Raw genomic sequence first — 12842 nt, 5'->3', positions numbered from 1 at the left:
TTATATTCATATTTACATGATTAAAGTCAGATATTTACACCTATGGTGCCATAGGTATGTTCCTAAATATATCATTTTGTAAAGGTTTGATGCATTGGGGACAATGCATGATTTTAAGTCAGGGGGAACTTCTTATAAGCCTTGGTGTCCTCCTAGGGTTTTTGTTGTCGTGCCTCTTTTTCCTGGAATCTCTTTCCTAGTAGAGCCGGCATGTTTAGGCGTATTGTGTTTTGTTTCATATTGTGTCATTTAACTAGGAGAAAAATAACTATCTAAGGAAGTTGGTACAATGTTTTGAAAATTATACCCCTTAAATGGCTTATTTTTTAACCACGTAATATATATATATATGTGTGTGTGTGTGTGTGACTATTGTGAATCTTATGATGGAATTAGAATTAGGAATATGATAATCATTGCTAACAATTGCATGAACCGGATAGGAAGTAGCTTTTGATGTAACTTTGTTCTATGTGTGTTGAGATACTACTTAGTTCCCTCTATGTGTTATATCTAGAACTTTCCCTATGAGTTTTGCCTAGGTTGAAAGATAGTCGATAAGTAAAGGATAATAAGCTATTTTTTTTATTGTAGTCCACTGTTATCCTAAATGACTTTCCATGCAAAAATTAGTATCCCTTGATCCCTATACTGAGCCTTATAGTCTATTTCTTTGTTTTCACTTTTTGATTTCCTATCCATATTACAAATGAACCATTTCTTGCCCTGGTCCTCAGTGGACATTGGTGCACCTCAACTGAGTTAAATCGCTTAAGTTGAGGGTATTTATAATTGGGTTGCATAATGTATAGTGGGTATGAAGGAAGGTAGGATAATATAAAAAGAAAGAAGGGTTGGGTATGGTAGCAAAATAAAATCAAAAAGAAAAAAAAAAGATTCAGGTGCCTAGTGCATCCCAGGTATGTTCTCATCTCCCTATGTTTTACTTTGTTTTAGCACATTGAAGAAAGTGTACAGTTTTTAGTAGGGGGTGGGCATACCATGCCTAAATTTAAAAAGAAAGAATAAGAAAACCACACCCAACTTGAATATGCATAAAAGAATAAAAGGGATAACTAAGGGTGGAATAGAAGAAAATTAGTTAATAATTGAGACCCAAATATAGTGTAGTTTTATGGAGGCTTAGTCACTTGATATGTCTATATGTACCATACCAGCCCCCAAGCCTACATTACAATCCGAGAAAAAGTCCTATAGTAATCCTAACTTGATTGTTTGAAAGCTAAGGAAAAGAAAATAAGGGCAAGCCTAAGGTATTTGACATGCAGTGATTGGAACTTCTTTTTTAGTGTGATTGTCTCTTGATCATCCCTATATTGAAATGATTGATTTCATATAAAAGTCAATGGGACTTCTTTAATGTGAGGGCACATGGGTTGTATTGCTAGCTCCTTACTCGTTTGAGTAGTGTAACTTTTATATATGCATAGTTGTTTGTTGCTAATGTAATTCCATAGATTGATTCCTTTGTGTCGCATTCTTGTATTTCATTAATACATATATTTCGGTTTTAAATTATCAAACTTGGAGAGGGTAATGATCTTGATCTTAAATTTAATGATTGACTGCCATTGGAATCTTACATTTCTCTTGGTTAAGCATCAGTGTATTATTTTGTTATGTTTTGTTTTGCTGGCTGAGGACATGCAACCTTCTAAGTTGATGTGCTATAGAAATATATCACTTCTGATGCTTATAACTATGAGAATATGCAAGTACTTAAGTCTATTTTATTGGATTTAAGGTGTTTTTGGAGTGTTTTCCAAGAAATCATATTTTGGATGCTAATTTCGTGAAAAGTAAGAAAAAGGGTATGTTTGGCTACTTTCTAGTGCAATTATGGATGCTCGGGATGATTTTCAGGTTTTTGATGATCAAAGCATGCACGAGAATTGAAGAAGAGTTGAAAAGATTGACTCCCGGCACTTACTATGTCAACATGTGGACAGAAAATAGGATCTATGGACCGCACGTAGGCAAAGCAAGGGCCAAAAGTCAAAAATCCTAAGAGTTGAACTTGCAGGATGTTTTCCCCTGCTACCTGTGCCTAAACTCAGGACCAAAGGTGCTACCTACACCCTTGGTCAAAGCGCAGGTATAGACTGTAAGTGCATCCCGACAGCTGACACTACTTTAGTAATTTGGCTATAACTCTTCACCTCGATATCAGATTAAGGTTAAATTAATATCATTGGAAAGATAATTCAATTATTTATCTATATCGTGGAGGACTTCTCAAACCAATTTTTGCCTAATTTGTTTGGGATTTTGTTCTAGGGTTTCCATGTATCCTAATTACACTCCTATGAGGCTTTTAAGTCCTATTATGTATGGGTAATTAAGTTTTCATATTTTATTTAGGATTTGTACTATAGTTTTTCTTGTAATCAATAAATACCCTTAGGATTTGCTTATTTGATTCTATTCATCACATTATTCAGACATATACATTCACATATTGATTAGTTGGGAAGGAGGCCCCAAGTTCTCAAACATCTTGTTGATCTTGGTTTGTTATTCAATTTAATACTTTGGGATTTATTCTTTCATTATTGTAAGATTGATTTTGTAATTTTTTTTCTATTGATGGCATGATTGATCTTATAACTATGAGCGGCTAATTCCCATATCTAGGGTTGTGGGAACCCTAGCGGATTAACGAAGTAGATGAAGTGCCAAGTTATTCTAGATAAAGATTCTTGAATGTATTAGGTTTTCATCATTCTTATTAATTTATTAACGAGTAGCCAACTTTAACATCCCATCTTGTTATTACTACTTACTCCAACAGAGGAGTAGTGACTAGGAAAACAAGATCACAAAAGTAATTTGAATTTAATTGTTGATCTATTGCTCATAATGGAATATAGTGAATGATTGTTAATAGTCATCTAATAACTAGACACTCAAAAGGTAATAGTTAACTGGGATCAAGATAAGGGTTAGTAAGACGACATCCTGAGACTCAAAAGGTATCGGGTGAAATCTGTCAGCTCGTCCAATAGACTATTGATGGTACATAACTTATCGATTCTGCATGCAAGATTCAGAATAGTTCGATAGTGAACAATAAGTATACTAAGTTTAGATGTCAGAGGAAACACAATACTAGTGTTCATCTTAGATAGTTTCCAACCAAAAGAAACCAAGCCTTGTTACTTTTAGCTAGTTACTACAAATCCCCCCCTTTTTAATTTTTTGTATTGCCTAGTGATTTCAACAAGTTTGAGAAAGATTTTTGGCCTATTTTTTTGGGATTCGACCCCAACCTTCGTTCGGTTACTATATTTGAGAGAGACTGTTTCACCCTTCAATTAGAGGTGTATTTTGAATGTTATCAAATTTTGGGTACCACATTGATTTCAAACCACCATTCAAAATACAAACAATGAATATGTAAACATGAAACATGACATAAATAACAAACATTCAAAACCCTCAATCCATGTTCTAAAATCAACATCAAAACCACATGGAGAACTATTTAAAACATATACTTTCACAAAGAAATTGTTGCGGAAGAGTAACATGACTGAAATACCAAGATTGATGGAGATAAATTAAACCTTTTAGCCCTTAGATGACCAACTTCTTAGAAACCCTAAGTATCTTAACCTTGGAGAATTTACAGAGTTTGAGAAAGTGTTTTGAGTGTTAAAGTGATTAAAATAACATACCAAGTGTGTTTTATAGTCGTGCGTATTAAGTGACAGGAGAGGAAAATGTCTAAAATGTGCGCAACTTAAAAGCCGAAAAATTATCGCCAGTGACTAGTCACTACATGACTCATAAGGACTTACTATGCCTCATCACCATGTGTCGTAGCCAAGACAATAGCTAAATGACTCCCCTCTGGTAACCCTACATCTCACACCCTACAAATCATTATAAGACCCTAAGACTCATAGGGTCCTAGTCATAGTCAAAATAGAATATTTTGGAAATCACTCTAATTTGGGTACGAATGGGACTATACGACTCGTTTGGAGTCTTTACGGTGTAGTTAGGATCCACTCATAATCAGGTTGGTAACTTAGGCTACCTTCACTGGACACCCTATGATTGGGGTCCTATGACCCTCAATGGAATGTTATGACTTGTACGGTGAGTCATAGTCAGGACACTGAGTTTAAAAACTCAAAATTTACTGTGGCAAACACCTAGGACATCACAATAACACATGCACATAGCATATCCTCCAAAAACTGAATAGTTTGCTCCAACTAACCAGGTGAAAAGTTGTGCTAAGGCCGACAGACATATATATGGGCCAGCTTCTTAGCACTGAATAAAATCTGAATAAAGATGAAATAGGCTAATTTGGTCAATAGATCCATGTTTACCCAAATACTATCAAAATCACAAAAAGTATGAGGCAACCCAATCACAAAGTCCATAGTGATCCACTCCCATTTCCACTGAGGAATAAGTAATCTGTTAAGCAAACCAACTGATATCTACTGCTCAGCAATCACCTACTAAAAATAAATAAGCTACAAAATCAGCCGCATCCTTCTCTATACCACTTGATCATTAAAGCTACTTCAAATCATGATATTTCTTGGTCACACCGATATGGATAGAATATCTAGAGCAATGAGCCTTATCTAAAACAATTCTCACTTAATCGCTAACTCTCAGCAAACAAACTTGGCAGCAAATCCTCAATACAACATCAAAATCAAGAAAGGCTTCCTTAACTTTGCCATATCCCAAATCACCCTTATACTATCATCATTAAACTTGTGAGCTCATATTTCCTCCATAAGGAATATCTAGCATCAACAAAGACTAATATATGCTTGGTGTCAAAACATCAAGACTAACCATTTGCTTTGCTAAAGAGTGAACCTCCAAGTCTAAAGGCCACTTCGAGCTTAAGAGATGAGCTAAACACCATATACTAGTCAAATCCAGACTCAAAGCATCCACAATTACACTAGTTTTGCTCAGATGGTACAAAATAGTAATGTCATAATCCTAAAGAAAATCAAGCCAATTCGCTGCCTCATATTAAGATCACACTGTCCAAAAAAGTATTGAAGGCTATAATGGTCTAGGAAAATCTGTCGAGGCACTCCATAAAAGTAATGACACCACAACATTAACACAAACACTGCAGCTACCAATTCCAAATCATGGGAAAGGAAACTTCTCCCATGAGGCTTTAATTGATGAGAGGCATAAGCAATCACCTAACCATTCTATATCAGCACTGCACCCAAACCAACACCTGAAGCATCACAAAACATGGTAAAACCCATACATTTATTGTAAAAAGTCAAGATAGGTGCCAAAGTCAATGACTCCTTAAGATTTTGAAAGATCTTCGCACATGATCCAACCAATGAAAACCACCTTTTTCTAAGTCAACTTGGTGAAAAGAGTTGCATTAGATGAGAAATTCTCTACAATAGGTCGATAATAACTGACAAATCTAGCAAAACTCTTAATCTCTATAGGAGAAGTAGGTCTAGGCCAATCACAAATTGCTAAAATCTTAGTTGGATCAACTATAATACCATCCTTGGTCACCAAATAAACTAAGAAAAAGATTAAATCCAACCAAAACTCATACTTGGATAACTTAGCATACAACTTCTCAACACGCAACCTCTAAAGAAAAATCCTCAAATTCTTTACATAGTTGGCCTCATTCTTGGAATAAATCAAGATGTCATCTATAAATAAAATCACAAAGGAGTCTAGATAAGATTGAAATACCTGGTTCATCAACGCATTGAACATTACAAGAGCGTAAATTAATCAAAAAGACATGACCAAGAACTCATAATGATCATATCAAATCTGAAAAGTTGTATTTGGATCATCTGAAGATCTAATCTTCAACTAATGATACCTAGAGCTCAAATAAATCTTCAAAAATGCTAAAAACTCCCTTAAGTTGGTCAAATAAATCATCAATTCAAGGAAGAGAATACTTGTTCTTAATTGTAAATTGATTCAAATGTCGATAGTTACTACACATATGCATAGAATAGTTATTTTTCTTCATAAACAAGACAGGAGCACCCCGAGGAGATAAACTAGATATAATAAACCCTTACTCAAAAAATCTTACAATTTCCCCTTCAAGTATTTTAACTTAGTTGGGGCTATCTTATAAGGAGAAATCAAAATAGGATTGGTGCTCGGCTCTACATCAATAGTAAAATCAATATCACAATCCAAAGGAATACTAGGTAAATCTATAGGAAACACAACCATAAAATTATGTAAAGCTAAATAAAGACCAAAGAAGGCGATGAAGCAGCACTAGCATGCCTCTGGACTTTATTCTATTATGCAACGAGCACGTAAAAAAGATATAACACCTATAGAATCTAAGTTAAGCGTACCCTTTCAAGTATTCTTAGCACAAATAGTGTAGCTAAGGTCACAATCTTAACATAATAGTCTAAATAGATGATAAGGAGATAACTAATCCATAACCATAATAATATCAAAATCAACCATATCTAAAATAATTTAGTTTACCTAAGACTCGTAGCCTGAAAAGGTAACCACACAAGATTAGTACACCCGATCTACCACTAAAGAATCTCATACAAGGGTAGAACATGAAGAGGTATAGAAAGAGGCTCACACACATTATCAATGCTAGAAGAAAAATATTTTGAAACATAGGAGAAAGTCTACCTTGGGTCAAATAATATAAAAATATATCTGAAGCAAATTAGCATGATACTTGTAATAACAACATTAGAGGTTTCTTCATTAGGCCCAGTAGGTATAGAATCTACCACGTCTATTCCTAGACTAAGTAACTCCCTAACCACCATTGTGAGCACCTTTACCTCTGCCTCGAACACATGTATTTGTATCCCTACCACTCTATACACCACTTCTCACTACCGATATAGGAGTATATTTGAAAATATGGTATGGAAAATCCATGGATACATTGACAAACTCATAACATACAATAACCCCTCTATGGCCTAACTCAATTTGAGGTGGTGCAGCTATACTAGAACGACCACCTTGACCAGATATCTTGCAATGCCCTTAGTTCCTAGTATTTAAATTTTTGGAGTAGAGTTGAACACTACCGTGTCTACAACTTAGGTGATGAGTCATTATTACTTATTACGAGTTATAGGGTAGAACTCTTTATCTTAGCAGTAAGGTTTCCCAAGGTTTTTACTATGATCATGATTCCTCGTCAGGAGTCATTAAGTCAGGTCACAAACCATGGAGAGTGAATCATGACCATAATAGTAAGGCATCAGTAATTTTACCCTCAAGTAATGAGTATAGGTAACAACTCATGGTCAGACCTCATGAGTCGTTACTTAACCCGTGACAACTGGCCTAATTTTTCTTCATATTTTAATTGTGGGATATTTGGTTTTTTCCTACTTATACACTATTTCCCATGACTTAAAAATATCTAAAGGACCATTTTAGCATCATTTATCAAATATCAAACACTACTTTATTCTCTTTGAATCCCAAGTCAAGAGAAAACTAGGATTTACAATGAATTCAATTTCAAGCTTCATACTCTGTATTTCTTATAAATTCTTATGTATTTTTGTCATGCCTCTCATCCCTATCTTGAATTTTATACTATGGAAAATGTTTTAATTATTATTCATATGATTTAATTGTGGGTTAGAAATTAGGTTGAGGGCTTTTGGTCGTTTACTGTTGAAATTGTTTTCCCATGCTTTGAATATGTTATTCATGCATTGATAAATAGTTTTGTGATGAAATAGTTGCACTTTTTTGGTCATTAGAATTGTGAACATGGGTTTCCTTAATTATTTGATTTTATCTTGGAAATTGGTACTAACCTCAACCCGCCTTGCTTGATTTTGGTTTTAAATATGGATTTGCATGATTTAACTCACTTTTAAAACTATTGCATTAAATTAATTGAAAAATGTCTATTGGTGGCCATGGTTTTGGATTTTCAAAGGAATTAGGAGTCAATTAGTTAATTGGAATGGATTGGAATAGTTAAAACCTTGCAAGCATAATTGGTATGATGATACCAAGTGGTAAATTCTTTAATATAAGACTCCTTGGTTTATGGTTGGTATTATGTACTAAATGGTATTAATTTTGGCTTAAAGGGGGTTATATAGCATACCGTAAAGGTGGATATCCTGGGGGTACCAATACTAAAAATCACATTTGTCGGTGTAGAGGTCTATATAACCATGTTCTTGGTTCACACATTATATTTTTTGGATGGCTAAATACTTTGTGTCTTTTTTCTCCTTTATATTACCTAGGTTCATGTAGATAACATACACTATGACCTTTTTAGCAGGGAAAGCTAAACCCATATAGCCTGCAGATGTCTTTAGGATGGATAAGGTTACAAAATCTAGGTAAATAGTTTAAAGCTCTCATGTTCATGACCCTTTATCCTATCCTGTCATCTTATATATGTATATATATTAAATGTTTGCATGTGGTTTGACTGATTTTGGACATGGCATTATTTTATCACTTTCCTCGAGTTACATGATAGCGTTTATCTCACTGACCATCCTTGGATGCTGCCTCATTTCATGAGTTAGGGTCCTAGGGTTTTTCTATTATTTTTGTTTAGTGTTAGGTGGTGCAAATATTAGTTAAGTAGTTGTGAAGTGGTGAGCCTCCATTATTCTAAAAGCTTTACCATTCATTAGTTTTATATTCATATTTTGGATATTATGAACTCTCTTTGTCATAGTGGGGGACATGTCCCAACTTTATTTGGCATTTGAGTTTTAGAGGCTTTTATGGACAAGTATGGTTTTGATGTTCATTTTGATTATCATACTATTTTTGTCTTATCTATATTCATTTCTATCTCTGGTTATCTTCCACTATTTATCTTTATTATTTTCTAAATATTAGGGTAAGAAGGTGGTCTCCAACTCATGGTGGGATTGAGATACCCTTCATAACTGGGCTATGGTTTAGGTCATGACAAGCTTCTTATCAGAGCATGATTTAAAGTCGTTGGGTGTCAACAAAGTCGTGTTGAGTAGATTCCTCTTTTATAGGTGCGTAGTGCACCATAATTATAAGGGGGTGGCTACAAGGCATTTAGGAATGTTTTCCTTTCTTATGTTTTATTTTGGATCATAGAGTCTGGTGTCATGAAATTATCCTAACTCTTGGTTTACTCATGTTTTAGATCATGTTTCCCTAAAGATCTTAAGTGAGTAAAAACTTTATTGGACCTATGTGGGGTTCCACCAATCCCCACTAGTCCTCCTTGAGTTTCATAGGCTGGTGATTCTTATGATTAGACTCCTCAGGGAGATATTTCTAATGTAGAGTTCTATTAGTCTATTCATATAATTATCCAGTTAGTGAAATCTCAGTCTCTTAGTCTGATCCTATTGGTTCTGTCATTAGTTTATTGAAGGTCACAAGGGTTGGTTAGTTTATGAGATTAAATCCCCTAATCTTTATAGATTCTAATATTTAGGAGAATCCATAAAGGTTTATTGATGAGATGGAGAAAATCTTTAACGTGATGAATACTACTAATAGAGGTTTCAGCTTTGGGGATATGAATATTAAAGGAGCTGCTCTTTTAGATTTTGCGAGGGCCTTTAGGTTAGTGGTAGCGAATTCCAGCTTTTCGAAGAAGGAGGAGTATCTTGTTACTTTTGTAGTAAGCTATCCAAGACTCAAATTGACTTTTTGCTGCTTAGGAAGGGGAATAGAGAAATTTATAAGGATTGTAAGGTTATCCCAAGTGAGAATCTTGTGACCCAGCATAGAATTCTAGTAATGGACTTAGGTATCAAGAAGGGAAAAAAGAGATAAGGTAGGAAGAGCCGTCCTAGAGTTAGGTGGGGTAGACTGACTCCAGCTAGTGCCCTGGAGATAGGAGCAAAGTTAGAAGGGATGGGTGTTTAGGAGGATAGCAGGGACGTGGATAGTATGTGGGATAGGGTTGAAGGATATGTCAAAGAGTCATCTAAAGAGGTATTGGGTGTCTTAAGGGGCTGGCCGGGCCGGTATCAAGCGGAATAGAGGTTGAATAAAGATGTTAAGAAGAAGGTGGAGATAGAGAAGATGGCTTATGTTAAGTTGGTAGAGAGTAAGGATGAAGATAAAAAGCATGTTAGTAGGAAGGATTATAAGTTAGCTAAGAAGGAGGCTAAGTTAGCAGTTATAGATGCTAAGATAGCAGCTTTTAAGAGTTTGCATTAGGGGTTAGAGGAGAAAGGCAGGGAAAAGAGGTTGTTTAGGCCTACCAAGGCTAAGGAGTGGAAGGGTCGAGATCTGGATCAAGTAAAGTGCATTAAGGGAGAAGATGGCAGTGTATTGGTGGAGGACGCCCTCATTAAGAAAATATGGCAGTCGTATTTTCATAAGATCTGGAATGATGAGGGGGATACCGATGTTGTGCTAGGGGAGTTGGAGCAGACCGAGGAGTGTTGCGATTTTGGTATTTTCGGTGTTTAAAAATAAAAGAGGCTAGCGAGTCTATTCGCAAGATGCGAAGGAGCAGGGCCATGGGGCCCAATGAGAGTTTGATGGATTTTTGGAAGTTTTCTAACATGGCTTGGGTAAGGTGGCTGACCAACCTGTTTAATAATATTTTCAAGTCCACGAAAATGTCTGAGGCATGGAGATAGAGCACGATGATTCCATTATATAAGAATAAGGGTGACATTCAAAGTTGCAACAACTATCGGGGTATTAAGTTATTGAGTCACACGATGAAGATTTAGGAGAGGGTGGTGGAGAGAAAGTTGATAAATATTATGTCTATTTCAAAGAATCAATTTAGATTTATGCCTAGTCACTTGACGACTAAGGTAACTTACCTATTGCGGAGACTGGTAGAGCAGTATCGAGAGATGAAGAGGGATCTTTACATGGTGTTTATTAACTTGGAAAAGGTGTATAATAATGTCCTTAGGGAGATTCTTTGGAGATGCTTGGAGGCGAGAGGGGTTCCTGTGGCGTACATTAGAGTGATTAATGATAGATATAAGGGGGCAAAGACTCATGTAAGGATGGTAGGAGGAGATTCTGAGAACTTTCCAATATTGACAGGGTTGTATCAGGGATCATCTCTTAGTCCATTCTTATTTTCCATAGTGATGGATGTGTTGATGCGGAGTATACTTGGCCAGGTACCTTGGTGTATCTTTTTTTACAGATAATGTAGTTTTGATTGATGAGTCGCGGCAAGGTATTAATGATAAGCTAGAGTTTGGAGAGTAACTCTGGAGTCTAAAGGTTTCAGATTAAGTAGGACAACAATGGATTATTTGGACTACAAGTTTAGTGACTCGAGATAAGATAAGAAAGTCATGGTGAAGTTGGACTCTCAGGAAGTTTGCAAGAGAGATAGTTTTAAGTATCTTGGGTCTACGATCTAGGGAAATGAAGAGATTGATAAGGATGTCTCACACTGTATTGGGGCAGGTTGGATGAAATGGAGGCTTGCTTCAGGGATTTTATGCGATAAAAAGATGCCTCCCAAGATTAAAGGCAAATTCTATAGAGTTGCAGTCCGATCGGCTATGTTGTATGAAGCGGGGGGTTGGCTAGTTAAGCTTCCCATATCTAAAAATTGAAGGTGGCGGAAATGAGGATGTTGCATTGGATGTGTGGTCTTACAAGGGTTAACAGGGTTAGGAATGAGATTATTTGGAAGAAGGAGGGAGTGGTATCGATGGAGAAAAAAAATGAAAAGTAAAGTTGAGATGGTTTGGTTATGTGATGAGGAGGGGAACGGATGGCCTAGTTCATAGGTGTGAGAGACTAGCATTAGATAGTTTTAAGAGGGGTAGGGGTAGATCGAATAAATACTAGAGAGAAGTGATTAGATAGGACATGGAGCAGTTGATCCTGGATAGGAAGGTTTAGAGGAAAAATACTAGGATAGAGAGATAAGGTGGGGGGATAAATCATAGTCCGTAGTTAGGAGGGTTTTGGTGTCTTTTGTTTGGTAGTGTACATTATTTTTGTGGATGTTGTATCTATGTTAGTTTTATCATGTTTTATGCTGTGAATATTTTTGTATATTGTCTTGTGTCTTGAGCCAGGGGTCTATAGGAAACAGCCTCTCTACTTTTTTAGAGGTAGTGGTATGGACTACAAATATTCTACCCTCCCCAGACCCCACTAGGTAGGAATATACTGGGTTTGTTTTTATTGTTATTGTATGTAGCTTATCAGTGGTATGAAAGTGGGAAGATATGAGGGGTGATGATGTTGAGCAATCAATATGGATGAGTTTTCAGTGGCCTTTCTTGATCACTTCTTTCCTCTTGATTTAAGAGAAGCCAAGGCAAAAGAGTCTGTAAACTTGAAGCAAAGGGAAGATAAGTGTAAAGGAGTATGCTGTGAAATTTAAATAGTTGTCTTGTTATGCTCTGGAGTTAATGGCTAACATAAGATCCAAAATGAGAAACTTTTCTTTTGGATTTTCTCATGAGTTAGTATTGGAGTGTAAGGCTGCAATGTTGCATAGTGATTTGGACATCTCCAGGCTAGTGGTATATATACAGCTAGTGAAGTTTGAAAAGAAGAAGTGGGTAGAAATAGGAGAGAGCCATAATAAGAAGTTCAGGTACTCAGAGCAGGGTGCAGGTCAGAAAAATAGTAAGGGGGATAGTAAGTAGTAGACCAAAAAAAAGAATTGGGGAGGTTCTAACTCTTATTCTTTAGATAGTGACCCTTATCCTAAGCTTTTTGGTGATCGTCGCTTTTAGACTTGTAGTGTTCCTATGGTACAGGATACTCAGTCTTAAGCTAATAGAGCTCAGTCAGTCCTACTTTATCCTTCTTATTAATTTTATGGAAAGCTCTATCGTGGTTATTGT

The sequence above is a fragment of the Capsicum annuum genome, chromosome 8, assembly GCF_002878395.1.
Source record: "Capsicum annuum cultivar UCD-10X-F1 chromosome 8, UCD10Xv1.1, whole genome shotgun sequence".
In the NCBI taxonomy this organism is placed as follows: Eukaryota; Viridiplantae; Streptophyta; class Magnoliopsida; order Solanales; family Solanaceae; genus Capsicum; species Capsicum annuum.
The sequence above is the reverse complement of the archived record's forward strand: the minus strand, read 5'-3'. Positions refer to the sequence as shown.